Source organism: Urocitellus parryii, chromosome X (genome assembly GCF_045843805.1).
Source record: "Urocitellus parryii isolate mUroPar1 chromosome X, mUroPar1.hap1, whole genome shotgun sequence".
NCBI classification, from domain to species: Eukaryota; Metazoa; Chordata; class Mammalia; order Rodentia; family Sciuridae; genus Urocitellus; species Urocitellus parryii.
This window is the reverse complement of record NC_135547.1, coordinates 98,854,579-98,880,888: the sequence shown is the minus strand read 5'-3', so window position 1 is coordinate 98,880,888 and position 26,310 is coordinate 98,854,579. Positions and strand designations below refer to the sequence as shown.

General features: G+C 56.3%; 1 protein-coding gene across 1 annotated transcript in view; it reads right to left on the bottom strand.

Moving 5' to 3' along the window:
• Bcor (BCL6 corepressor) overlaps window positions 1-25,050 on the bottom strand; it is a 120,262-nt gene extending 95,212 nt beyond the window's left edge. Inside the window, exon 1 of the mRNA XM_026387565.2 lies at window positions 25,018-25,050. The gene's annotated coding sequence lies outside the window, so the exon portion shown is untranslated. The remainder of the gene's footprint in view (window positions 1-25,017) is intronic.
• Window positions 25,051-26,310: the final 1,260 nt, after the last annotated feature.

The window sequence follows — 26,310 nt, the reverse complement described above, 5'->3', positions numbered from 1 at the left end:
TTCTGAGATTGACACATCTCCCCACAAACACCTGGTACTTCAACCAAGAAGGGAAACAACCTCCCGGTGTTTGGGTGGGATAGACCCAAGGTATAAGAGGGCTCTACTGCTGGACGGACCCACATAGCAAGCCCCAAATGTCTAAGTGTGAACAAGGATGCGGGACAGGGCAGGAGGAAAGAAGGTGTCTTCCTGCCTCCTGCCATCCCACCACTCCATGTTTTCCTGGAACGAACTGAAGTTGCTAGCGGAGTAGTTCTCGGATCCCCTCCGGACTGTCACTACCTCCTGGCGCAAGACAGAGAAGACATGGGCCTGCTGCCTGCAAGATCCCCTTGAATAGAACCAGGAATAAGGATCCTGGATCCTGGTGCGAAGCCTCCCAGTTCCGCGAAGACTCTACCTCCCCTCTCGCGCCCCGCAGAAACACCCTCCCCGGGGAATTGCTGGGGTGAACGTGGTGCCTGAGGCCAGGGTCAGCGGAGGGACTGTCCCCACCACCAACAAGTTGCCGGCCGAGAAAACAGCTGTAGGGGGGTAGGGGAGCCGCAGGCAGCCGCGACTGAACGGTTGCGATCTAGAAAATTCAACAAGAGGCCGCCGCGGTGGCGGCGGCTCCAATTAGCTGAGCCAACTGGGAAGGCAGAGAGCGAGGCGGCGGCCCTGCCGATCATGCCCGGGGCGAGCAGGCGGGCGGGGGCGCGGGGCCTCGGAGCTGCCCGGGCGGCCTTCTCCCGGCCCCTCCCGCGGGCTCTCGGAGCGCGCCTGGTGTTTACACACTGTCCTTCCGACACGGGATCAAGTTTCAGGCCGCGCTGGAGGCGCCGGGGGCCGGCCACAGGCCGGGGAGAGGGGAAGAGCTGGAGCGGGATCTAAGGCTGCGCTGCGCCAACGGGAAGGCCCGGCGCGCGTGAGCACAGCTTGCGCAGCCGTCCCCCTCGGGGTGTGATGGGGAGAAGTTCGCGGGGCCGGGGGGCAGGGAAGGGGGGTGGCTGCGAAGCGTAATCTAGAGGGAGTAGCACCTCTGAGTCTCAAGAGTGGAGTCCTGCGCTCACTCCCGCCAGAGAACTCCCCTAGGAGGGGACAGGCGGTACATTCAGAACCCAGGCGCTTTGACTGCCCGGAGCGTCCCTGGTGAACTCCCCCTCCCCCTAGTTCGTTCGATATACTACCCGATTCAGGCTACTGAGGGAGGCAGGGGGTCTGTGGGCTGCGGGAGGAACACGAGATTGGAGACCTCGAGCTTCCCAGTGCGCCCTGGACCCGGCGCGCTGCGGAGGCCTCGGGCCGAGTGCCGGAGGGCTCGCCGCAGCGCACCTCCTCTGAGCTGGCAGCCTGCGGGTGCCCCACGCTGTCAAGCGGCGGCGAGTGAGCTTCCAGCTGCACAGGCACTGTAAACAGCCGCGTGCGCGCCCTCCCAGCCTGGGCTGGGAACCTCACCCAAACATCCAGTCTCCTCTCTGGCTCCGGGGAGAGGCTTTTGTGGCCAAGCCTGGGGAAAGAGAACCCCCCCAACCCGGCCACCTGGACCCCAAAGCGAATGTTCTGAACCTGCAGGGGTGCAGGGTGCAGTGGGGAGGAGAGAGTAGGCACTTGCTCCCTCCCCACTGAATGTCTGCTTTGTTCCGGAAAACAAGGGAAGCATTAGGCTGCTGCCCCCTGGGAAACACAAAACTTCTTTTTGAATCTGGGGAAGGGCGGTTGACTGCATTAGGGAGCTCCCGAGACAGACTGAGGAAGGGAAAAGCCGAGAGGGAGGAAGGAGACCGGGCGATCTCTGAGAGGCCCACGACAAAGTGTGTGTGTTGGGGGTGGGGGGCTCAGGGTGACCCGGCCGAAGACTAGAGAACCTGACTCGGCGCGAAGGTGCTGCGCGAGTTCCAGTGAGCAGCCGGCCCGGCCAAGTGGCGCCTGCCCAGCCAGCGGCTGTGCCAGCTTCCTGCCCTGCCCAGGACCGCGGAGCAGTCGGGGACGCCGCCGCAGGCTGGCCCGGAATCGCAGGACGACAGCGTGGGGGAGGGGGACGCGAGGCCGCAAGTAAACCCCAACTAGAGCGTTCTGCACACACGGCCCCCTCCCCGAAGTGGGGCCGGGACCCGGGGTCTGTAGGGCGTCGACTCTGGGTTTTCAACCTGGGATGGAGGCAGAGAGCTCGCCAGCGTGAAGGGTGGGTGGGGGACAGTCTAAGATGTCTTTGATGATCGCCTGTCCGATCAGCTCCCATCCTGGCTCTGCCGAGCCGAGGCTGCCAGGTTCAGTGCTACCCTGGCTTGTATGTTCAGGCAAGGGGACCAGCGAAAGCAAATTTGCGATTGCTTCCCAGACTGCCACCCCCACTTAGCCCTCCCCCCATCCAAGGAAGGGGATGGCACGTAGGCTCTGCCCTATTCCCCGGTGGGGCGCTCCCCTCTGCCTCGGAAGCTCAGTCTGCAGGCGAGGGTTTTCCCCCTTTCCCCTGGGCTCGCAGGGTTTCTAACTTCCTTTAAACCTCCCTCCTCGCTCCGAAATGCCCCGAGGAGAGGAGCCGAGAGGAAGCACGCCGTTAGTGTGCGAAATGAAGACCATGTGTGAGGATGGCGGCATCAGAGTGCAGCCGCGGGGGAAGGGGGTGGCGAAGGCCCCCGCGCGGTCCGAGGCTCCGGGTCGCAGCAGCCAGCGCCTCTGCTCGGCGTTGGGGACGCAGAGCGGCATCAAGACAGTGGAGGGGCTGGGCTGGCCTCGTGGCGGACGGCGAGGAGGAGGTGCGGGGGCTGCCGCGCCGTGGGGGGCGGGGGGCGGGGACGCAGCCCCGGCTTCCTGGGCCGCAGCTGCGACCGAGGGCGCAAGAGCAGATCGTGCTCCACGGCGGCGGCGGCTCGGGCCCGCCGTGCTCGCAGCTGAGAATCAACAAAGGGAGGCGGCGGGCGAGCGGGGGAGGGGCGCCGCTGAGCGTTCGCTGGCTGCTGTGGAATAATAAAAAATAATTAATAATGATAATAAGAGAAAAATCCCTCGGCTTTCATGGCTCTGGGTTTCCGTGTGGCTGCAGCGGGAAGCGCGCTGTCCTTGAGGCGGCCTCTCTCGCCTGGCCTGCCCGCCCCTCCCCCTCCCTCGCCCCCTCCCCTCTCCGGGAACCGGGAAGAGAAAGGTCTGCAGCTGACAAATATTATCCATTCTCCCCATCGATCGCGGAGTGTACAGATGTGAGCGCTTGATGTGCCCGCGGAGCGGCGGATCCTCCCTGCTCGCTCTCGCCCAGGCTCCGCTCGCCGCCCCCCTCCTCCCCCTTTGTTCTCCTCCCCTTTCCCTCTCTTTAAATAGATTTCAGGGCGCTGCCTGTTGGAGAGCAGCTGGCGATCTCTCCCCAGAGAGGGAGCGAGCGCAGCCCGAGGTGCCCTGTCACCAGCCTCCCCTCCCCCACCTCGCCTACCCGCTGTGAGCCCCCCCACCTTTCTCCAGTTTCCAAAACAGAAAACACCAAGAACACCCACGTCCACTGAACCGCGAGTCTCTCCGAGCCTTTAGACCCCTTGCGCTGTCCCCGTGCTGTTCCTTGAGTCTGTGCGGGGAAAGGAGGGGTGCTCAGAGAGAGGACACAGGGCCAAGGTAGAGAAGCCAAGGGTGGGGATCTTTCCCTGGCAGCAGCAGGGACGCAGCCCGGGTCACGCTAAGAGAGGGTACAGTTTACCCATTAGGGAAAGTCGGCGGAGGCGGCCCTTTTATTCCTCTTTTGCAGATGGCAGATTAAGCCGGTAGCGACCGGCCTCAAAGGGGCCGGCCGCTCGGCAAAGGGTTAACTCGCCGGCCGGTAATCGCGGACACGCACACACACACACTCACTCACACAGGAGCGCGCGCGCGGCCCGTCTCCCCGCTCGCCTGAGCGCCCGCCTCGGCCCGCAGTGCACCCGGGGCTGGGGGAGTAGCTCCGGGGCGGGGGTCCGGGGGGAGGGGCGGGCTTAACCAGGCCGCTCTACTGAGCCGGGGCCACCTCGCCGTCTGTCACTTAAATGATTGTCCTCCGCTCCGCTCAGTGCGGTCAGTACGGGCTGTTAACAGGCAGTTGCAATCAGTTTCCGAAAGGTCAGCCAAGGTCCTCCGGCTCTCGCAGACGGAAGGCATTACGAAACCGCTTTTGTATCTGCAGGCACTTTAGAAAAAGAAGCGAGGAGGGGCGCACCGCAGCTTCGCGGCTGCTTGCGAGCCAGGGGAGAGGGTCCGGCCGCGGGGTGGGGATGGAGGCTGCACCCCCGCGGCCTTTGCCGCACAGCTGGGAAATCACCGGCGGAGTGACCTAGGCCCTTCAGGTTTTGATGGGGAAGCAGGCAAAAGGGGGCGGGGGGAAGTAGGCAGCAAGGGAAGGAGGAACGGGAGGAAGTGGGAGAGGCGTCCTGGTTCCCCTCCTGCGGCCCACACCAGGACCCGGACGGAGGCGGGCAGCCTTGAGCTCCGGGAGACAAAACTCGGACTACCAGAGCCTCCAGACGCCGGGAAGTGGGGAAGAGGGTGGTGTGTGTCTGAGTGTGTAGTGGGGAGACCCTTGCACAGCGAGCGAGTCCCCGCGCGGTGTCTGAAGACGCTGCTGCCGCCGCCGCTAGAAGTCGTCCATCAGCAACCAGTCCAACCTGCCAGTGATAATGTGCGATCAACACCAAATCACCCCCGCCAGGCGCGATCCATCATCGCAGCGCGCCGCGGGCCCGCGTGAGGCTGACTCGCGGCTGGAGGGGGGTGTGCACAGAGTAGGAGGCGGCCGCCCAGCTCTGAGACTCCGCGCACCTCGCTGCCCCTCCTGGAGGCCTGCACCCTGACGTTCAGAACTACTCAAGTTCCTCAGCTTGCACAGCACAAACCCGGTGGCTCTGAGTTCCAGGTGCAGGTCACTTAGGAGCCCGCGCCTCCTTCGCGCCCTGTTACCTTGGTCCCACCCTGCAAAGCCATCCTTAGAGCTGTCCTGACCGTCCCCTCCCCCTCCTCCGAGAAAGCGTGGCTGGCGGGAAATTAATATTTAATATCGTGAAATTGATTAAAGGGCTGGAAGCCGGCGATAGGGTGGGAGGAAGGGTAGGGTCTCCAAGCGTAATTAAAGATCTGAGAGTCGTGGCCGCTCCTTCTCGGCCCCGGCCGCACGTGGCCTTTGTGATGCTGAGGCAGGGTCGGCCTGGGCTGCCCTGGGCCGGGTGGGCCGGGACGGTGGATGCCGTGGGCCGGGACGGTGGGCGGCACATGGAGAGAGGTTATCCGGGAAGTGGTGAGTAACCTTAGCGCATCTGGGGCTTCACGAAGATCTGTCCCTCTGGTGCCTTCCTGTATCATGAGCCCCTCTCGACTACTAAAGTCCGAGGGTCGGTTGCTGCAGCTCCTCGCTGCTTGTTCGGCGAAGATGCACCGTTACTGCCCGGGAGGCCCCAGCTGGTCCCCACCTATCCCGGCCGCTCCAAGACCCTGTAGGGCAGCTTCACTATGGGTCCTGCTCCAAGACTGCTCCCATCCCCTGACAGGTGGGTTTCTCCGCCTTTCACGCAGCACTTCCGGAGGGTGAAAGTCAGGTTCACCCTTTTGTCCTACAACTTGGGGGTCCTGCCTGTTCTCTCCGGTCTAGGCCCCACCCCAGGCGGCTCAAGCCTGGGGCAGCTTAACTCGTTCAGCTGCGCTGCAGATGGGGCCTGCTGCTCCAGGCGGCTGTCTCCAGGGAGTCGTCACTGAACCAGCTCGGCCGGCCGCCTGTCGTGCCGTTTAAGGTTACTACGCCTCCCGGGAGGGGCATCGGGTCTGGACTAGAGTGAAGGTGGGTGCAGCTGAGACGCCCAGGCCACCCGGGCTGTCGCTAGGAGAGGAATTCGGTGCGCGCAAGGTCAGCGGTAACCCGTTGGCACTGGCGACAGCTTAGAAATCGAGTTAGCACATTGGTGGGATGACCCTAGTTCATGGAGGCCTGGCTCCAACGAGCTGTTTTGAACTGGTTCTTGGATACGATTAATTTTTTGGTGAACCACTCTGAAAAGTACCAAGTGTACAGAGGAAAAGAAAACACACAAGAAACACACCTGGCAGCATGTTGGCCCTAATCAGCTAGGGGACCAGTAGGGCCCTGCAGGCGCCAGGCCCACTGCGGGAAAGGTCAGGACCACGGAGGATTAGACTCAGCCGTGGGTTTATTGCTGTGCTTGAACAAAGTGCCAGGGGCTACTTAAACTGGGGCAAGAGAGAGGTAATTAAAAGAGGGGTTGCTGAAGGAAATAGTGGTTGATGTGGGTGGAGGAAGTGTTTTCCATAAGAATAACAAGCCGGAGCAAATATTATGCAGAGTAACTTCATTTCACCGAGACAAAACCAAAAAGTTCACATTCAGCCTCACACCGAGCTGATATGCAACATGCAAACTTTAGGTGGAATCTTGAACCCGTGGGAAGTGTCAGCCCACGGTTTACAGTGGATAATGGGGAAGCTTTTCTGGGTACTTCTCTCTTCCTAGCATTGTGATTCTACCTGCACTAGCTCTTCCCTGGGGTGGGGGTGGGGAGGTCCTGACCTCCCAGCCGGAGCCCAGCTACAGATCACTCAGAATGCGCTGCATTATCAATGCCATTGCTAGTAAATCGGACCTGGGGTTTCTGAGTGTCCTAGGAGGAAGGCATCCCAACATACAGATGTCAAATATGAGGGACCATTCACATTCTGTAGCCTTTACTAGATAATGTAGATTTCACAACCAGATGTACCAGATTTTCCAAAGACATTCCTGATTTCAAGAGCCCTGGGCCCTGTGTCTATAGGACACGAAGCCCTCCCTGTGATCACTGGTACTGTGGAATTCTGCACCAAAGGTGTCCCTAGCTGGCGGAAATGGCTTGGGTGTGAGGCTTGTGCCCAGTTCTCTGGCCACCATGTCTAGCCCGGAAGCCATCCTCGCAGTCCTCATCCCAGCCAGGGCCCGTCCCTACTTCCTGGTAACAGGAGTGTTGGTGATAAAATATCCCTTTAAGACCCGTCCAAGTAGGGCGCTGGGCAGGGGACGTGTCTGGGGAAGCGGCTGTGCCGGGCCCTTGCGCTAGCTGCGGGCAAGGAGGACCGGCTTCCAGCCTGAGGACACAGCGCGCGCATCGGCTCGCTGGGGACGGCCACCGCCTCTCCCCCGGGCGCGGGCGGCCCGCGCGGCTGCGCGCCGGCCGCCATCTTGACCGGGTGGCGCGGGCGGCGCTGCCCCCGGCGGTCGGACCGTGGAGCCGCAGGCCGGGTCCCGGCGACCCGGCGGACGTCCCCAGGCTGGCGGGGGACACGTGGGCCACCTCGTCCGCTCCCTCCGGAGCCCCCTCCCCGCCATGGGCCACGCTGACCGCTGGCTGAGGACAGAGGGACGGTCACCCAGGTGAAAGCGCGGCCTGCTGTCAGCCCTCCCCGGGTCGCCCGAGCGGGTTTAAGTCCCGAGACTCGACCCCCAGTTCTCGGACTCCTGCAGTGGCCGGCAGGTCGCCACGCCCGGCGCACTGCGCCCGCTCCGTGCACCCCGGAACTTGAGCCGCAGTCCCCCAGCAACCTGCAGAGGCAGCCGCGGGGGCGGGGAGAGGCCTGCAGCACCGTCCCCACCATCCCAGGGCTTTCCGGGGCGCTCCCTCCGGCCAAGAGAGGATCTGAAAGTTACCAGGGTTAAGGGCCCTTGATTGGAGCCGCCTGTAACTTTATTTGTCCAGCTTTTTAAATTTCACATGCATTTGTGGAGAGCTTGCTAAGGACAAGGGACCGCGCTCCGAGGGGGGGAGGGCATTCATCCAAAAGTGCAAAAGTGATTTTTTTTTTTTTTAAGGGCACCTCTGGTCCTCAATCGATTTACGGAGAAAGGCTGACTTGCAAGTGGCTAAATACAAATAAAAGGCAAAATCAAATGAACATAAATAACAGACGACTCCTGAAGTAAATACCTTGGGGAAGGGTTAATTATTTTTAAAATCACTATTTTTAACTATGTAGAATCAGTTCCGGGAGTGGAGGATAAAAATTTACTAATATTAGATAGTTCCAAGGTTCCAGGGAAGAGGGATCATTGCTTCTGAAAGGCTGATGTTTAGGAATACTGGCAAAATACCACGAATCAGACTCTGGGTTCCTTTCTCAGCTCCTGACTTTAGCTTGATGGTGAAAAATGCAGTTCCCCACCAGAACTGGGTACTCCATTCGAAATCACCAAAACTCCCAACACATTTCACAAAATGTTTTAGAAAAGATAACTAAGAAAATTAGGCAAATAAAAAAAAATGAGGCAATTACTAACTCCAGGGGGAAAAAAATCTCACAAGAAAGGAAATGCAATCAGTGAAGCTCATTTGCCTCAGCAATGAACGATATATATGTGATTACAAAATAAATGCTGGATATGAATTTAATAAGATATTGTGATCTAGAACTAGAAGATGGGGAGAAGTACAACCAGAGACTTAAAATCCTCCTCTATCATTCTAAGAGATCAATGAATGACCGTTGACATACATTACTTAAAGCCCCACCCCTTTTTGGTCTGGAGATGCAACCCAGGGGTTCTTCACCACTGAGCAACATCCCCAGCCCCTTTTTGTTTTATTTTGAGACAGGGTCTTACTAAGTTGCTGAGGCTGGCCTATGAACTCGAGATCCTCCTGCCTCAGCTTCTCAAGTCACTGGGATTACAGGTGTGCCACACCTGGCCCAGCTCAAGGCCACATCTTTTTTTTTTTTTTTTTCCATGATAAGGATGGAACCCAGGACCTTGGGCATTCTAGGCAAGCACTCTACCCCGGATCTGCACCTCTGTCCAACCTTAAAGGCTTCACATTCAAAACCAAAGAAACCACACCCCTCCCCCACCCTGTCCCAATCCCACTTTTCTGGCTAAATAAGACACAAAAGTAGGGTGCAACCCCTGTCCTTTTTTTTTTTTTTTTTAATTCCACTCTAAATAAAGCTTAGGAGAGACTCAGTAACTTAAGAACACCAGATCCTGCAGATGGGAGGTGACAAAATGAAGAATAAGTATATGGGCCTGCTGCTCCAACATGCTGGGTCAACACTGGCTTGGTCTATAGCCTCAGGCTGGTCCACTGTGCTCCCAAGATGCCCTTTTGACCTCTGTCCTGCCCCGTCACCTTCTCTTTTCTTCTTGATCAGAGGCAGAATCCATTTCTCCTTTGCCCTGAGAACAGAGCTGCCACTAGCCTACTTGGTGAGTTTGTGAGCATTAGGGAAAGATGCCTCTGGGCCTGAATTCCAGCCCTGTCTGTCTGGCTCCGGGACCTTTGTGCAGGGTACTCAAACTGCACCACCTGATGTGGTGACCCTGTCTGAGAAGCCAGCTTCTTTCAGGGGCTCTCCTCTGAGCATTGCTTAGTTCAGAACCACAAGGTTCCTGCGGAATCTGGGTTTCTTTGCTTTCCAGCAAAATAATTGGCCTGGCATACCCAAGTCACCTGAAAGGAGGCTGGGGTGAACCAGGGACATCCTGGGAAGTCTCAGTGAGGGCACAAAAGAGGCAGGTAGGTCAGAGTTCACCCAGGAGTTCTCCAGGAACTCAGAAGCTTCGATTTGCATTGATATCTAAAACAGGAGCCTTCATGCTGCGAAGGAAATCTTTGTGGTGAGGGAAGAGGAAAGCTGGCCCAAGGGGCCACATGCTTTTTGGATGTTCAAAAACAGGAAGATGATTCAATTTCAGATTTAGGGAAGGTGTGTCATGTTAAGGGAGCCAGAGAAAATATGACCACCAATACCAAAGCCAAACAAAATCATATTTTTCCACGTTTCTATCTCTGTCTCCTAGTAGGAGCCACAATGAAATAGCAGATCAAATAGCAGATCAAAGGCAGAGGCAAATACAATTATGTTGCCTGTGAAGCCCATAGCATGAAATTAGAAGTCAAACTCTCCATTCAGGGGTTAGAGACAAAGATAATGGGAACCTGGGGCCCTAGAGATGTACCCAGCCCTCTCAGTCACAACACGATCCACGCTGGACATTTAAAACCACACGGGGGGGGGGGTTGTGCAAACATTAAGTATTAAAGTAATTTCTTCCTTTTCTTCACACTTACTTTAGAAAATGCGTTGACTATATTCCTATTTTTGCATCATGAAAAGATATGTGCAGTTGACCATGGAGGCGCATGCCTATAATACCAGCAACTAGGGAGGCTGAGGCAGGAGGATTGCAAGTTCGAGACCAGCCTCAGCAACTCAGAAAGACCCTGTCTCAAAATAAAACATAAAAAGGCTGGGATGTGGCTGAGGAGTTGAGAGCCACTGGGTCCAATCCCCAGTACACCTTCCCCCAAATATGTATACATTGTGGGGGAAAGGTGATTTGTAAGTCCATAGTGAAAACTGTCACCTGAATAACAGAGGGTAACTGCACATTGCCCCCCAAATGCCAGGTGAAAAAGAAGATGACAGAGAGCGAGCCATGGCCAGTCTTGTCTATTACCCGTTTCGTTTCCCTTTCAGTGCTGAACAGTGGAAAACCCATGTGATCCCACCATTCAATTCCTCCTCAGCCTTCCCTATACTTAACAAGGGGGGGGGGTGGGAGCGAGAGAGCTCTGTTCTTTGAGATTTTCTATTTTTCATAAAATCCACATTTGCCTTATCCCTCTATTTCTTTTATCCTGGCCCAATTTTAGCTCTCTGATTCTGCCTGCCCCCCATATAATTTACGAGGCTTCTTGAGGGTGTAAGTGCCTGTGATAACACAGACTATTGTATTTAGAGTCACTGCTAATTAAGCTGAATTCCCAAGAATGCTGGGCACGGCTTTTTTTCTGCCCAATGTCCATAAGTTTTCTGATGCTCCTCCCAAGAGGTAGGGTCTATGTTCCTTCCCCCTGGAATCTGAGAAGGCTGGTGACCACAGTCACAACTGAACATACCACAAGCGAAACTGCATGACTTCAGAGGGTGGGTCAGAAAAGGTGATGGCAAACCGGGTTTGGTGACACACACCTGGAATCCCAGCAGCTCTGGAGGCCTAGGCAGGAGGATCAAAAGTTTGAGGCCAGCCTCAGGAATTTAGCAAGGCTGTAAGCAACTTAATGAGACCCTGTTTCAAAATAAAAAAAAATAAAAATAAAAAGGACTGGGAATGTGGCTGAGTGGTTAAGCACCCCTGAGTTGAATCCTAATATAAAAAAACAGAAGGAAGGAAGGAAAGGTGATAGCACCTTCCACCTGATTTGCTGGATACTTATTTTTTTACCCCAAGCTGCTACTCTGTAAGTTAAAGTCCTACTACCCTTAAGCCACCTGGAGAGCAAAAACACCTCCAGATTATTCCAGCCCTGAGCTGTTGAGTCTTTCCATCAAATGCCCGACCCACAGGATCTTTGAGCAGAATGAAATTGCTTCTGAGATCCCCCAGGCTGACATGGTGACGGGGGAGGAGATCTGTTGGTAGCATGTTGCTAGATCTATGGAGGAAGGTGTGTTGGATTTAAAACTAAAGCATTGCTGGGCATGATTGTGGGTTTCCAGCCCTATTACTGCAAAACTAACTAAATAAATAAAAATAAAAAGAGCTAGGGGTCGAACTCCATGGTCAAAAAAGTGTGGAGGGTAGGACACTTGTGACGATGACTCAAATCCTCCACCTCTCATAAGATGACATCTTCCTGTTTGTTTATTTATCTATGTCAGTGCTGGGATGAAACCCAAGGCTTTATATGTGCTAGCCAAGTACTCTACCACTGAGCTACAGCCTCAGCCCTGTTCTAAAACATTTGAGCACACGCCTGTAATCCCAGGGACTCCGGAGGCTGAGGCAGAAGGATTGCAAGTTCAAAGCCTCAGCAACTTGGCAAGGCCCTGAGAAACTTAGACCCTGTCTCCAAATGAAATATGAAAAAGGGCTGGGGATGTGGCTCAGTGGTTAAACGCCCCTAGATTCCATCCCTGCGGCCCCCAAAATTAAAAAATTTGAGTCAAGGTCTCAGTCAATTGCCAAGGCTGACCTTGTGCTTGGGATCTTACTCTCCCATCTTGTATCTTATCTCCCCACATTTTCCCTGCCTGTTCTTGAAAGTATTCATGTCAGGGATAGGCAGGGCTGGACGGCATGTTACTTGGTTTTCTTCCAATTTCCCCTCCAGGTCCCACATCTTTTCATCCGGATCCCCAACAGCACAGTTTATGCCACACCCCAGTCGCATGAGTTTCTATTCACATAACTAGGCCTTCTCGAAGAAATCACCTAGCAGCCCACTGACCCTGACCCTGAGGCTGCCCTCTGGTAGAAGACTGAGGAGGGGCTGCAAACCGTCTGCAACGTGCAAGACCAAACGGGGAAATATAGGGAGCCCAGGTCCTACCCCAGGCCCCAAAACAAAAACAAGCAGAGACCTAGAGCAGTGGCACATGCCTGTAATCCCAGTGGCTTGGGAGGCTGAGACAGGAGGATGGTGAGTTCTAAGCCAGCCTCAGCAAAGGCGAGGCACTGAGCAACTCAGTGAGACCCTGTCTGTAAATAAGATACAAAATAGGGCTGGGGATGTGGCTCAGTGCCCTGAGTTCAATCTCTGGTATATACCCCCTCCCTCCCCCAAAAAGCAGAGCATCCAGGAGCTGCAGGAATGAATGGCGGGTGTGGTGGCAGGAGCCTAGGCTGAGCACAAAGGATGACTGGAGCCCGAGGGTTAAGACCAGCCTGGGCAATATTATAGCCAGACTTTGTCTCTGTCTCCCTCTTTTTTTTTTTTAGCCTTACTGGGGACTGATCCCAGGGCCTTATGCATGCTAGCCCAAGAGCTCTTAACACTGACCTATGTCCCTAGACTCCCCCCCACCCACCATTTTTTCTTCTTTTTGGTATTGGGGAATTGAACTCAGGGACGCTTTAACACTGAGATATACCCCCATTCCTTTTTTATTTTGAGATAGGGCTTTGCTAAGTTGCTGAGGCTGGCCTCAAACTTGCAATCCTCCTGCCTCAGCCTCCCAAGTAGCTGAGAAAACAGGCATGTGCCACTAAGCCAGGTTCTCAGTCCTTTTTATGTTTTATTTTGAGACAGAGTGTGCCACTGCACCCAGCTTGAGACACTATCTCTGAAAAACAAATGAAAAGGGGCTAGGGAGCACTTCCCTGACGTGCTGTGAGTAAGGCCTGGGTTTGGTCCCTAGTACTATAAATAAAGCTTACAATGGGGAGAAAACAGACCAAACTCAGGGGGGGGGGGTGTGAAGGGGTGAGACATGGGAGCTATTGAACAGGTGATGATAGGAGAAGGATTAAGGAGAAGCAGGCAGTCTCACCACTTCCCTGCCCTCTCAAATGCCAGGACACAGACTTGCCAATGATAAAATACAACCAAGCTGTGCAAGCCAGACCACAGAAAGCCAGTACTAGATAGTGTGGTGCGTCTGTAATCCCAGCCGCTCTGGAACTGAGCGAGGGATGGCAAAATTCAAGGTCAGCATGGGCAATTTAGCAAGACGCTGTCTCAAAATAAAAAATAAACAGGGCTGGGGGTGTGGCTCAGTGGCAGAGCGCTTGCCTACCTTGTACAAGGTCCTAGGCTCTATCCCAGCACTAGGGCGGTGGGGGTGGGGGGGCTAGCATCAAGTGGGTTTATCTGCTAGTCACTCATCCCCAGCAAATAGCCTGACCCTCAGTACACATCCAGGGTGCCTCCACAGCTCAGCCCTGGGTAAGTAAGCTGACCAAAGGCTGGCACGGCTCTCCCAAAGTTCACAACTTTGGACAGTGTGGTCCTGTGGCTCCAATTCACAGTTTTTAGATGCAATTCTTTCTTCCCCTTCTTAGTTATTTGGTACCAGGGATTGAACCCAGGAGCACTTAATCACTGAGCCACATCCCCAGCCCTTTTTAATATTCTATTTGGAGACAGGGTCTTGCCGAGTTGCTTAGGGCCTTGCTAAATTGCTGAGGCTGGCCTTGGACTCACAATCCTCCTGCCTAGGCCTCTGGACCTACTGGGACTACAGGTGTGCACCACTGTGCCTAGGTTTTTCTTTTTCTTTTCTGCAGTGCTAGGGATGGAACCCAGCCCCTTGAACATAACAGAGGAGCACTCTACATTGAGCTCTCTCTAGTCCCAAAGCAATTCTTTTTTTCTGACCCAAATCTCAGGCCAGGCAGACCTGCACCTACCTAGGGCCTTACACAAACCTTCCTTTCTACACCTCAAACAATATCTGCCCAAGTCCTCCTTTCCCTCCTTCAAGAGCACAATATTTACTAAGAGCTTATTATCACCTTCCTGATGTTTTCCATGCAATTACATCGTCTGATCTCCCTCCAATCTTGTGACATAGGCATTCTCATGCAGGTTTTAAAGATAAGGAAACTGGAGCTGGGGCTCAGTGGTAGAGCAGTTGCCTCGCAAGCATGAGGCCCTGGGTTCGATCCTCAGCACCACATAAATAAATAATGTCCATCTACAAATAAAGAAACATTTAAAAAAAATGGTAAGGAAGCTGACACTCAGAGAGGTTACAGAGAGGGCTAGAGTTTTCCTCCTAGGCCCAGATGCGTTCTGTTCTAGAGCTTTCCACCATAGGTGTGAGTATCCAAACTTTTTTTTTTTTGGTACCAGGGATTGAACCCAGGGGTACATTACCACTGAACCACGTCCTCAGTCCTTTTTTATATTTTGTTTAGAGAGAGGGTCTCCCTGAGTTGCTTAGGGCCTTGCTAAATTGCTGAGGCTGCCTTTGAACTCAGGATCCTCCTGCTTCAGCCTCCTGAGCCGCTGGGATTACAGGCCTGAGCCACAGAGCCCAGCTAGTACCCAAACATTTTGATCATTGATTTTATGCCATGCCAGTTCACCAAACCTGCAAAGATCAGTAAAACAGTCTCCCTCCTTAAAGAATTTGCATTTTAGTAGAGAAGACAGACCGCGGGTTAGGGGCTCTGAGTTTGGTATGGTTTAAGTACCATGGGAGCGGAGCGCTTTTGAATATCTGCATCATTATTGTACCTCAGCTCTGCCCTCACTTTCTCGGCTCCTCTGGTTTCTCAGCATAGGACTGCTCTTTAGTTCTTTCTTAGGCACCAGCTGAAGGCTTCCCTCCATGCCTGTTTCTCTCTCCTCCCGTACCCACATACCCATCAGGGATCCTGGAACCTGCCTGCCTTGGAGAGGCTGCCTTGGTTGGATAGATTTCCTTGGCTCTGGGCCCCAGAGAGGCGGCAAGACAGAGACAGCAGCCTCAGGCTTGCTCAGCTGGAAAATGGGTCCAGGGACCCGGATGCTGAGCAGGCTGGTAGGCCCTCAGCAGGCTTTCCTTGAAGCCTGGTGGAGGACTTTGGGTTTCCTCAGATCAAAGACCCTTCAGAGCACCTGGTTATGATTACCAGGAAGGAGAAAGCCAGGCCCCTCTGAGGGGTTGGACTAGTCATCTGGCCTTGCCATGCTGCTGGCAGGGCTGACTGCTAGAGAGGCCACCAGGCCAGGTGTGGGGGCCAGCAGCAAGCCTGGCCAGTACAAGACCCTCCAACTCTCCCAGGCTCCTGAGCCCAGCCCCTGGCTTCCTCAGCTCTGGGCTCAGACCTGCCAGGGGGGGTTCTGAGAAAATCAAGTTCAGAGTAGCCACTGCCCAGCCCTGACCAACAGCTCTTCATTGATCTCCACCAGCTTCCGGCTTTAAAATATCCTCATTTACTTCCCCACCACTCTTCTCCCATGAAGTTCAAATAGGCTTTGCTGCAAGATTTCTGAAAGTGATAAAATTTTTTTAATTAAAAAAAAAACGAAGGAAATGCAGACTTTCAAAAGTTAAAAAAAAAAAAAAAAAAAAAAAAAAAAAACCTCAACATTTTCTTCTTTTCCACTAGCTGGGTTTTCCCATAAAACAGACATCGCTTAGGATGTCCCACGTCACTGTAATTGACAAGCCTGCTGAATGAAGGAAAGAGATTCATATGAAAATAACGTGGCTAACCAGGAACATCATCCAGCAGTCCCCAGCGGCTCCCATAGCCCCACACCTGTCCCGACGCTGGACTCCACGTGGGCACAAAAAGATCCTGGGGGATCCTATGGGTTAACACAGTCTGCGAGTCTAGAAAGGAAAATGCAGTTTTCTCCTTCCCGCCCTGGTTTAATCCTGCTGCGTGTTATTATTGGCGAGTCTCTTCGCACCACCGTTTCTAAAAAGAAAACCCGTGGGTCTGCGCGGCCCTCGCCGCCTGCTCGGCTTTCATTGTGCACGCAGCGGGGCCTGCGTGGATCCAGCACGTCGTGACCGTCTCGCAGGCGCGCACGGACACCCTCGGATTGGCATTTCCATGAGAGCTAGGCGCATTGTCTCGGCGGCACGCACACACTCGCGCGCGCACACACAGATCACACTCACACACATGCACACGCGCACAATAAAGGGCTACAGACCCCTTGGCCCAGCCTCCATTGCAACCCATAATTAGAGATGACCTTTGCGAAAGGCAATTAAAATATGGTAATGCCGATGCGCTCGCCTGTTTCCAAAAAGAAAAATACACAGGTGCTGGCTCCGGCGGGCTCCACCTGGCCGGCCCGGAGGCCTCCTGTGGCTCCTGAATGAACTCCTTCTCCGGGGAAGCTTCCAGTCCCCGCTACCTACGCCAGCCAGGGCTCCCCTCCCCGTCCTCCCCTCCCCCACCAGGGCTCTGGCAGTCAGGAGCCTGCTGGCGGCGGCGGGGCTTTGTCATCGGAACGCACACGCGAGCACCCGGCCACCACGGGACCGCGGCGGCCGCTGCGCGTGTCCTTCCTCTCCGCGCTCCCCTCCCCGCCTCCTCCTTTAGAGAGCTCCAAGCCTTTCTTCCGTCCTCCGTGTGCACGGCCCTTTGCAACGAGGAGCTCGGGGAGCCTCTTAAGGGGGCCTCCCGCGGGGTGCGGGACGGGGAGGGAGGACTCTGGACCAGACACGCGCGGAGGCGACGCGTGGGCGACCGGGCTTTGTTTGGCCTCTTGCCTCTTCCCGGAGGGCGGAAGAGCCTCGGCCGAGGTGCGGCCCACCGGCGATCCGGAGGCGGTGAACGCGAGCACCTCCCCTCCAGCCAAAGTGCACCGTGAAGTCCCCTCCAGAGTTCCCTCGGGACTTGGGCCGGGTGGGGCGCCTCGCTGCGGGGAGGGTCTCCCCGTCCACAAGTGGCTCTCCCCACGCAGACGAATGTGCAGTGTCATTATGGTGGCTCCTGTTGCTCGAGGCCTCGGGGACGCTGGGGAGGAGCGCGCGAACCCCATCCCTCCACTGCACGGAAGGCAAGGGAGGCCCCCCGGAGACTGGGGACTCCCCGGGGGGCTGCCTGGAGGAGACACCGCTGCGGGCCTTCCCGCTCCTCCGGGCTGCCTTCCGGGACCACGAGCACGGAGCCAGGGCGGCCTCTCGCCTTTCATTACGGGGCCTACGAAAGCAGCAGCCCAGGCAAATATGTAGCTATTAAAATTAATCGCCCTGCGTTGTCAGCTGAACATAATGCAAATTATTTATGGGCTGTCTGCGCAATATTTATCATCTCGCAGGCTCCAGGCGCTTCGTGCCTCCTGGCCTCCCCCGCCTGCCCTGGGCCGCGCAGGGCGAAGCTGAGCGCAGGCTGCCGCGGCCCGGGGGTTCGGGGCACCCGAATGGGCTTCCAAGGGCGAGGCGGTGCATCAGGCTGACTTCCAGGCCGACAGGTTCACTTTGGTTTCTGCCATTCATTGCACATTTATGGAGAGGCCCACTAGGTGGAAAATCAGGAGGACCGCGAAGTCAGGGGGTAAAGACCAACAGGGAGAAATCTGAACCCAACAAACCAGCTCAGGTCGGAAGGGTGACGCAGGCCGAGACTCCTAGACCCCACCCGGAGAATTTTCTGACTCTAGTCTGACCAACCCGGGAAACCCATGTTGGCGGAGTTGGATTTGCACCAGGAGAAACCAAAAGCATCAGAAGTGCCCGACCGGTCCGAATACACCGCTGTCAACTGGAACAGGAGGAATTCGGTGTCCTGTGAGCCTCAAAACTTGTTTGCTGATGGCAGATAACAGATTAACTGCTAATTGTCGAAACGGGCCAAGCACTCAGCTGATCTCTGCTGGGGGCCCCTCGGTATTCGCTGCACTTTTTATATGTAAAAACAGCCTCAGTGCCTCCTAAACTGCTTTTGTGTGGCTTTTTGTTTCTCTTTCAAATACGGTGTTTTAAAAAACAGCAGCAACGCGCCACCCCACCCCCCTCTCCAACCAAGCCTTCTGGTTTAAAACAAAACAAAACAAAACAAAAACCAGGAGGAGAAATAATCTATAGGACAATCCCCCCCTACTGGTCGGCGCTGGCGTTGGGGCTTTTTACGCAGATCGAGTCGCCCTGGGCTGCGGAGGTAAACAGGCTTTCAGCACCGCTGCTAAATGAATCACGAGGGGAAGAGCCGGGGCAGCGGGGCGGGGGAGGCCTCGGGATCCGGGCTGGCCGCCAAGGCCGGGAGCGAGCAGAGAGAGGGGCAGTGGGGTGGAGGCGGGTTAACCTAGCCCGAGGCCTCGGGGCCTGGGACGGGAGAGGGAGGCTGGTGGGGAGGTCCATCCGGAGCCCCCTCCTACCGCTCCAAATCTACCAGGCAGGGCGAATGCCTGGCCTGGGCCTCCATCCCAACGTGCCTGGGCACCACCTGGGGCTAGTCATGCTTCGTGAGTCCATCTGCGGGAAGGGAGGTCACGGGGCACCCCCCCAACACACATACACACAGTTTTTGCAGCTCTGGGCTTTCCGGAGGCAGAAGCAGGCCTAGCTCTTTTGATATTCATTTTAAGCAAATCAGGGCCCCTCTTCGCTGTCCTCAGCCAACATCACCTGGAACTTAGCTGAGCAAGGCTGAGTCAGGCCTACTTTCGGGGTCCTGGGATGTGTGGCTATCTAAGGGCATGCGCTCTCCGTGCTAACAGAACGGGACCTAGCCAGGAACCTATTTTGTAACTATATTTTTCTTCAGATTTTCTTTTTTAAAAAATGTGACTTACCCTATTTATAGACCCCTTTTGGTTCCCATAACCCCCAATTTTGACACGGAGTTTTCTTAGAACATTCTCGCATTATTTCAGAAACTTCATTTGAAGAGATGTAAAAGAAAAGGAGATTCAAAACATTAGGTTGCTTTTGGATTCACTTTATCCTGAACATTCTTGCATGAATTGGAGTAAGGGCTTAGTTTTACTAAGATTTACGAAATCAGCAAATAGCTATTTAACACACTGAACATTGACCACGGTGAAGTGGGCAGGTCAGGCCACATTTATTTGACACTCTGGTCCTGCGAAACCCACCTGAGGGCAGGGGAAGTGTTACTGTTCTCATTTTACAGATTGAGACTGCCCCGCCCCCACTTCTGGAAACTAGCCTTCCTCAGTGAAGAGGGGCTAGAATTCTAGCCAGGTGACATCTGCCTGCTCCTGCCTGCACCCACCCTCCTCCAGGTCAATGCCATCTAGTCATTGCTGCATCCTTTTCCGAGATCTGTCTGCCAACAGAGCTACCCTCTCGCTTGTGGCAGTTCCTTCCACAGCCTGCAAACCTCACCCACCGTCTGTTTATTCACTTCCCTCCACCACCAGGTCAATTCCGACTGCAGGCCTGGGAGGACAGTTTTAAAGTGTTTCTGCAGACAGACCCTCTGGCCTCGCCGGAAGTGTTTTATGGACCTGTGAGCCCAGTTAATCCCAAGAGGCGAGGCAGGATTAGTCCCGGGTGTGGGTGGGGGATTCCTGTGTTTAGGCTTAATCCCCGAGGGGGGGATGAGGAGATGAGGGTCCGGTGACTTCTGCAAAGTGTGCCCCTTCCCCATTAAACTCGAGATCTAAGCCCAAATCAAATATCAAGATTTGGTTGGAAACCAAGGCATGTGGCCCCTGGGGCCCCCGCCACGGCCAGGCGTGGAGTAGGGGCGGGGGGTGCACCCTGGGAGACTAGGATGATCGTGGAGAGCGAGTGAGGAGCGCAGTTGTGTTTTTTTTTCCCCCGGGTTTCATTCTTCCAGCCCTATGGAAAGGAGGAGAGCCGCAACCGGGGAGGGAGCCGGAAAGAAACACTTAATCACCGGCGTCTCGCTGCTCGTCACGCGAAGATGGCAGCGGCTCCCCTGGGTTTCAAGGTTCCGGGAAAGGCGTGTGTTCTGCCTTGAGGCGCGCGGGCTGCAGCGCTCCCTCCCTCCCCTCGGTGGCCAGCCGGGGCTCCCGGAGCCTGTCTCCACGCGGGCAAGTGCGCCTAGGCCACCCAGCCCCCAGGCCAGCCTGGCCCCCTACTGCGGGCGGTGGCCGGAGCAGCGGGGCGTCTGCACTGCCCAGCAGCAGATCCACGGGTCTTCGCCAGCTCGGCAAAGGCTTGCGGGGGTGGGGACGCGTACACTGGCCCGGGGCACGCTAGGGTGTCAAGCTGCGGCCAGTGCAAGCTGTGCAGGGCACACTCCTACTGGCCGTGGCCCGAGGCCCAGTCCGCCTTCGCGGGAGAGGGGATTGACCGCCCCCTGATCCACGCGCAGGCCCCGCGGCCGGCCCTCCCCTCTGACTCCCGGGTCACTGCGAAACACAGAGCGAACAGGTCCCCTCCAGCAGCCGTCACTTCTCCGGGGAGATGGGGATCCACAGGCCTGGCTCTGCACCCCAAGGGTGCCAGGGCGTGCACAGATGCGGGGGAGGGGGAAACGCGGCCCCTCCACCCAGACTCTTCCTGGCAAGGCACACAACGGCCGCGGGCTTTCAAAGCGCCAGAGCAGGGAAGAGGAAGGGAAAGCGGAGGCCTGGGAACAGCTGCATGCTTGGACCCACTGTGTGTGTCTACGCAGGCGCGCGGGGGCAGGGCACGGGGGTAGGGAGGGCAAGGTGTGAGCGGCCCGGAGCCGCCTTCCCAACCCGGACTGAGCAGCCGGGCTTTCCAGCCCCGGGGGCTGGCGGCTGAGGCGGAGAGGAACCTGGAGCTTCAGGAGGCGCCACTGGGCCCGGCCAGCTCCGTGAGAGAAGCCCCGGGGACGCGCCCGGAGCCCAAAGACCAGCGTGAACCAGCCGCCCCTGCAGGCGGCTGTTTAGTTCGGCTGCACGGGACCACTGACACCCGGCGATAAGGAGCTCCTCAGCAATCGGCAGCCCCCAGCCCTTAGTCACCCTGTGGACGGGACCTCCGGATGCTAGCTACGTGGGCCCAGGGAACTTGAGATTGCTTCCCTGATCCCTTCTGTACCGCGGAGCCACAGTAATGTGCTTCTGTACCACTCCGAAACCCTGCTTTGCCAAACATTGGGCCTTCTGGTCTCTTCCCATGATATTTTCCTTTGGAAGGTCAGGGTCCAATCAGTCCCCTTAAAACATCCCCCAAATAGCTCACTTTCACAGCCTCTGACACCAAGAGGCTACATGGCTCTGGGTCAGTCCCGAGCCTGTTCCAAACTGCTGCTTTGAGCAAGCCGCGCAAGAGTCCTGGACCTTAGGGTTGTTCTGAGGATAACATGTCTCAATACACAAAGTGCTGGGACCACTGCCTCTAATACAATGCTACATGTGTTTGTTGTTATGGTTTGGTACTCCCTTTCTTTGGATGGGGAGGGAGTAAGAAACACATCCGGGTTCAAGTTCCTGGAGACCTATATGGAGCCAGGGTAGGAAGGGCCACTATTATCACCCACTGAAAAGTTAAGGCAAAATGGGCTCAGGCTGTTTGGACCAGACTTTCCCTTAAAGGCCAATGTGTGCCGAGGTGATGTAGGAGAGTACTTTTAAGTGGTGCTCCTTTAGACAGGATTAATGGCAAGTTCCCTCCGGGATCAGGCACCATCACTAACCGTGCCCCTACAGTCTTAGGAAACCACACTGGGTTCCAAGACCTTCAGCCTACTCTTCCAAGGCCACCCTTTTTGATGTTTGCCATCTCCTGTAACTGGGTTCTTGGAGAAGATGGGCAAAAGTCAAGTTCTCTGGGGTGTACTTTGGTCTGAGTTTAACACTGCTTCAGTGCTGGCTGGTGGCTGGCATTGTCCCTGGGCTGCTGCTGGTGAGCACATTTTACTGACACCCAGATGCAAATACTGCTTCTGTGAACAGAATTGGTCCAATTTCTAGTTTCAAAAAGCTTTCCATTACCTTTGAAATGGGATCTCCAGCAGATGGGGAGGAGCGTCGGGGCAAAGATAGGCATAAGGGGGCCTCACCCTCCCGGCCTGGCCTCTCCCAAGTCACCCATAATTCATTAGGTGAGACTGCCTTTTTCTTTTCACAGACAACGCAAATGGCCCTTCCCTTGTGTGGCTACCGCTACCGGCATTCTCCTAATCACTAAAAAGTGCTGGCGGTGCGGCTCTGGCTCTCAGTAGATCCTTATCGGAACCGAGTGCCAGGCTGTCCAACCCTGAGAAAGACAAAGAACACGGGCGCCTCCAGTTTGCTCAAGAGGCCTCAGGGTCACCTCTGGGGTTTCCCCTTCACAGCCCCTGACCCCCACAAGCCGCAGCCGGCCAGCCTCCGAAACAAGTCCGCAGCCCTAGATCCGAATTCCAGTTCTCGAGCGCCACCCGGAGAGTTCACATTTCCCCTCCTCGGAGGCCGCGTGGTGCGCAAGTGAGAGTCTGAGGGCGGCTGCAGCTCACATCTCGGCAGCCTCCTCCCTGCACCCTGCAGCACGTAGGCAGGAAAAGAAAAAGCCAAGAGAAAAACGTGGGCTATGAAAGCTAAGTACAAACAACCCCAGGCAGGAGTTTGCCAAGAGTACGCAACCTCCAAATAGAAACTACAACTCAAATAACCCCCTCTTCGAGTTCTATTAATTAAAGGTCCTCGAAGGTGGAGCGCAAAGGGGATCCTGCCTTCTCAGGGCACACAGTGGCCATGCAAAAATAATGGTGCTTAGCCCGGCACCGCCTACATACATGTTTAATACTAAGAAGGGAGCAAGGGTTGCATCTACCGATTAACCTGTTCTCACAGTGGTTTTTTTTTTTTTTTAACTGCTCAACGTGCATTTGGTTGGGGGGAAAAAAAAGATTGATCCTGCTTGAAATATACATGGGCAATCTGTATTTAATTGGGGTAAGTTCCCGCAGCTGTCCGACCACATTTGTCTGGTCCCTCTGAGAATCCACGTTTTCTAGCCTGGAAGGGGGCAGGCGGCCCTCATGGCTCCTCCTTCGGCGGTTTCCTGGCGAGGCGCCCATCCTCCCCAAGCACCGGGAACGGAGGCGGCCGCATTAATACTCGCGGGCAGCCTGCTCTGACCTATACTGTCATTTTTTCCATCGGTCTGGATCAGGCTGGGGGGGGGAGGCTCTCCTCCGAGGGGTTCTGCACGGTTCGTTGGGTTTTCCCCGGCGCACTTAACACGGAGGCAAAAGGGGCAGATGGAAACCAGGCCTCGGCTGGCCGGGCGCGCGTAAGCGCCGCACTCAGCAGCTCGACGCAAAGCCAGGGCTGGATTTTCGCGGCCTGGGCCCGGCGGCCTCCCCGCGCCGGCGCGATCCTCTCTCCCTCCGGCTGAGCAAACGTGCCCGCCTAATTCCGCCCTGGAGACAGCAGCTGTGCAGCGAGAGGGCGGAGGGGGGGGGGGAACCCGCAACTTTTCCCAACAGAAAGTGTGTGCGCACAGGAGAGGTGAAGGCCCACCCCGATTCTGTGCACGTACCGACACAGCATCTAATCAGTGTCACTGCCAGGAATACGCTTCCGCGGCTGGCGACACCCCCGCCCCCGCCAACCTGCAGGAGGGAGGGGGGATGCAAATGGCGTCTCCAAGCGTCCCAGACTCCGCGCAGCACCCGCTGCCGCGACTCCGATCAGACATTGCAGCGAAGTGAGGTGCAGCAGTCTGGGATTCCGAATGCGCTGGTGGCCCAGGCCCCTTTGGCGCGCCTGGGTCTCAGCTTCAGGAACTTGCACCACTCCCGGCTCCGAGGCCTTTCCCCCGCCCTCACCTCCGGAAGAGCCGCCCTTCCTCGGATGGTGGTGGTGATGGGGGAGAAACTTTGCAAGACAACTGTTCCGCGCCTTCCCCGCGAGGGGAACGTGACTGGGTGTCCCATACCAGGCCAGCCCACACTCTCCCAGTCTTCCCAGGCCTTGGACCTGAGCTTCATGGACTCTTAGGAAGTGGGGAGTACGTTTCAGATCACTGGGGGAGTGAGGGGACTCCAAAGTCAGGCGTCCCCAAGTGTTCTGGCACATGGCCAAGTTTGTGTCCTTTCCTTCCCACGCTGGAGTGGAGCGCGCCACTTTGGGGAAGCGTGGGACCAGCCCCGCCAGGCACGAGCCCAGCCCTGTGTAAACCGTGGGGCCTATGGTTTCTGCATGGCACTCCCTCGGACCCCCGCACGCCCGCGGAGCCCCCCCCCCCCGACAGTCCGGGTCTTCCCTCGCGCGCTCTTCCGGAGTAGGGGGCGCGAATGGGTTGGGTGCACCACCGCTGTGGCCCGCACCCCGCGGAGCCACCCGGGCAGCCCTCCCGGTCTCGGCGGGTCCCTGCTGGAGTAGCTCTGCGGGACTCCCGCACCTCCCCCATCCGTAGTGCGGCGCCCCTGGGACACAAGCAGGGATGGCGGTTCCGGTCGTTCCGGTATTTGCGTGCAAGAAGAAAACAAGGCCGGCTACTACGAGAGCGGCGCCTCCCTTCTGGGGGTGCAGACGCCCGCGTAGCCTCCGCGTGGATTCCACTCTTGCCTGGGGGGCCCGCTTCCGTCCCCTCCCCCCGGCGACTCCCCGTCCCTCCTGGGCCGCACCGCGCGGAGCTCCGAGCGCCCGGCTCCCACACCGCCCCTCGGAACTCGCGCGCCTCCCTCGCTCCGAGCTCGGGGCGCCGCTCGCTCCCAGCGCCCCGACTACTCCAGTTCCACCTTGGGCTGCGAGAGCCGCCGCCCCGCGCCACCCCCGCCCGGCCCGGCCCCGGTCCCAGCCCGGCTCCCCCGCCAGCTGCGCCGCCACCGCCGCACGTGACCCGCCCCCGTCGCGGCTTCCGCTGAGCTGCCTGTTCCGGAGCACAAACAATTTCGGCTCTGACGCGGGGTCTCTCAGGCCCCGGCGTCCTCTCCTCCCTGCCCCCCCTTCCGGGTACGAGAACTCAAAACAACTCGCTGACCTTCGGGCCGACCAGCTCCGGCTTCCACCGACTCCGCACGCCGCCCCAGCCCTGCAGCGGCTTCTAAGATTTCACTCCGCGCTGGGCTGGGGGAGGGGGTGGTTTCTCCGGGAGGGGGTGTCTCCGATCGGAAAAGGGCCACTTCACGCTCCTTCCCTTCCTCCGAAGTGAGTTTTTAGACTCTCCGAGGCCCTGGGGGAGCGCGAGCAGCCGCGCGCAAAGGACCCCCCTCTCCACGACGCGCTCCGCACAGGCCGCCTTGTCTCGTGCGACCCGATTTCCTGGGTCAACGGCGGAGGGCCTGGCCGGCTTCGGAAATAGCACCAGGCGGTGGTCGGTAGCACCGGGCCGAACTGCGGCCAAGGGATTTTGCAAAGTAATAATGGTAGCTCCCACTCCCACGCTCTGATCAAGAAATTGAGGCAGGAGGAAAAGGGCAAGTTACATTACTTGCTCAGTTACCCAGCGAGTTGGGACTTGATGAGAATTGGAACCCCGGGTCTCTCAGAGTTTAGGGTGGCTTAGTACAGCTGTGGTGTGCTGTAAGTATTCACCTTGGTATCAAAAGTACAGATTCATCTAGAAGGCCTGGTGTCCACTTGCGGGCTGTGTATTTGGCCTGGAGCACTTTGGTGGTTGGCATATAGTAGGCACTCAATAAATATGTGGAATGAATGGTTTGATTTATTGTCTGTATACAGCCTGAGAAGGAGAGAAGGCTCATGAAAGTGTTCTAGGCTGATCATTCTGAATGTGAGCGTTTATTTATCTGAATAACTGATTGACAGAATCATTGATGGCAAGTGATTTTTAGAGAAAGTCCTAACCATTGCTCCTTCTTCGAGGATTGTCCTACCCTTATAAAAACTTACTTGTTTTTTTGAGTGTTGGGAGGTAACAGGAAATTTTATGAAAAAATATCTTAACCTCGTTCCCCCCTCCCTCCTAGCCAATCAGCCTGGCAAGCATTTGAACTTGCCAGGGCACATACCTGAAGCAGCTGCTACTTGGTCTCAGCCATTTCCCCCCACCTTTCTGCTTTTGCTCAGGATCAGGCAGCCTGGAACTGCAATTGAAGCAATTCAAGAGGGAGGAGTGGGAACCTGCCAGACGGGGTTCATTGGCTTCTCTGGGACAAGCCTGGAGTGGGACAGCCTGGCTTAACAGCTCAGTGGTTATTTTTCAATTCAGGGACCACCCAGTGCAGCTTGCTTCCGAGTGGCAACCCTCGCCAGCTGTGAGGTCACATCTCAAGGAAGGCCGCCATCCACTTGAACGGACGGCTCTGTGATG